The 2500-nt window shown below is 56.8% G+C and overlaps 1 pseudogene; it reads left to right on the top strand.

The window, feature by feature from the left end:
• Nucleotides 1–2500, top strand: part of LOC125076637 — an 8112-nt pseudogene that overhangs the window by 2854 nt on the left and 2758 nt on the right.

Genomic DNA, 2500 nt, shown 5'->3' with positions numbered 1-2500 from the left:
TGGCATTGTCTTGGTGGAATGCTCACACCCCTAACGGGGAAGATGTTGTCTTAGAAACTCACAGGTCGATCGGAGCACGGATTTCCGAGCCCGCCGGCTAGTTTCGGGGATACGAAGAATGCCCGACCGACCTGACAAAGGGGAAGAGTGACTTAGTCACGACGCCCAACTCCTACCCACAGCCTGCCCGTGGCGCCGCTGCCAAAGCTAATGTGGGGGGGGGGGGTCCGCACCTAAATTAGGCAGCCCGGAAGTAGCCGTTGCGGCGCTGCATGCCTCGTTGGTGCAATTATCCTAATCCAACTTCTATTCGACGAGGCCACAAGCACTGTTCCACTCCTACCTCCACCATCGCTGAAACGGTCTTAATAGATACGTCAGCGGGGGTGGAGGGCGGAGTCAGGCTTGCCCCTGGATTCTATCAAGTGGTGCGACAGCTTCCATCTTAGGTTGTAATCCAGGTGTGGCTGTGAGGTGAGATCCCTCACAGCAGTCCCGATGGTTGGTCTCTACGGAGACCTTCAAGCCTAGCGGTTTTCTTCGGTTGGGACCTAGCAAAAACCGTGGGCGAACCCCGTGGTTGGGTTTGCGGCCCGGCCACCAGGGGAATTTACCTTGCAACAAGTCGAAATAAGAATTTATTCGACCGCCCCGATCTCCCACAGGAATCGGGGAGCACGGTCATTCCCTCCCCGGTGGTTCGACCCGACGTTCCCGGCGGGACTGTTGGGCGGGCGCCTGGTTGGATCTGTCCAATGTGCAACCGCACATTCAACACCAAGACGGGACTAGGGGTTCACAAGCGTAGAGCCCATCCCGTCGAGGCCAACGCAGAAGCGGCTCCAGCTTCGGTGAAGCGCAGGTGGAATGAGGAAGAGTTGCTCCTCATGGCACGAGTCGAGGCGCAGCTGACAAGAGATACCGGGAAGTGCGGTAACGTAGACCTTCTCGCCAAACTACCCCAGCTCCATAGGACGCTGGAGGCGGTTAAGGGTCAGCGCCGTAGCGTCAAATACAAAGGGTTGGTGCAAACCTGCCTGGAGGAATTGGCGTTCTCGGCTGCTGATTCCATTGCGAGAGGGGGTTCGAGCACTGAAGGTGCCTTGGAAGCGCGGCCTTCGATCGTTATAGGGAGCAACCCTGAAGACCCACCTGTCGCTGAACCCTGCCAAACGGTAGAAACCCCAATCGGCCCGAACGCGGCGCATGTTCTCGAAGACCTCCTTCGGGCGGTCGAGAGACGGAAGCGGCGCTGCGAGCCGGGGGCGAAAACCAGGAGTCGCCGACGCCGTAAGAATTATGATTGTGACATCCAAGCTGCGTCAGACTCAATGTCGCGCCGAAAGCGGAGACGAGTAGAGTACGCAAGGATGCAGGAGTTGTTTCGGAAGTGTCCCAGTCGTGCAGCAGCTGAAGTAATAGACGGACACACCCGGGACGCGAGGCATGGCCTAGAGGAGATGGAAACCTTTTGGCGACCGATCCTCGAAACCGTGTCTAGCGCCTCGGGTCCCACGTCTGAGGCCCTAAAAAGCCTTCGGCGTGGGCTCCCCTCCGGGGGTGTGGACGACTACACCAAGCTGTGGGCGCCGATCACGATCGATGAGGTGAAAGCGTCCAGCATAGACATGAGGACTGCGCCGGGTCCGGATGGAATTCGTGCGGAAGACTGGCGAGCCATTCCTGCATCATCGAAGGCGGAAATATTCAACCATTGGATGGTACAAGGTTCCATTCCCGATCCATTGCGGCAGTGCCGAACAGTCTTTATCCCGAAAAGTGATGCTCCAAAGTGCCCGGGTGACTATCGGCCAATATCTATTGCGTCGATACCACTCAGACACATGCACAGTATCCTGGCGAAGAGACTGCTCGCCTGTTGCCCACCCGACATGCGTCAGCGCGGGTTCGTGAGTGCAGATGGCACTCTAGAGAACACAGCCGTGCTCGACGCGGTGCTGGGGGATAGCAGGAAAAAGCTGCGAGAATGCCACATTGCGGTGCTCGATTTCTCCAAGGCATTCGATACGGTGTCGCATGCGGCTCTTGTCGATTTGCTTAGGGCGAGAGGACTGCCTGATGGATTCTGCAGCTATGTGGCCAACTTATACGAAACGGCTAGCACTGTACTAGCCGTCAAGGGTAAGGTTGGTAAACCTGTAAAGATGGGTCGCGGAGTGAGACAGGGGGACCCCCTTTCACCCATATTGTTCAACATGGCGCTGGACCTAATTCTTGCATCGCTGCCAAAGGGAGTCGGTTATAGGTTGGAGAATGAGCAAATCTCGGCCCTAGCCTATGCTGATGACCTAGTCCTGCTTGCAGGCTCGAAAGTAGGGATGCAGGAATCCATCGATCGTGTTGTGCAGGTGGCTGAAATGGTCGGCCTCAATATCAACCATGGTAAAAGCTCCGCCTTATCGATGGTACCTGACGGGAAACGCAAGAAGCACCACTACCTGACGGAGAGGGTGTTCTCTGTCGGTAGGAAGAAACTTCG

Source organism: Vanessa atalanta, unplaced genomic scaffold (genome assembly GCF_905147765.1).
Source record: "Vanessa atalanta unplaced genomic scaffold, ilVanAtal1.2, whole genome shotgun sequence".
Classification (NCBI taxonomy): Eukaryota; Metazoa; Arthropoda; class Insecta; order Lepidoptera; family Nymphalidae; genus Vanessa; species Vanessa atalanta.
The sequence above is the reverse complement of the archived record's forward strand: the minus strand, read 5'-3'. Positions and strand labels throughout refer to the sequence as shown.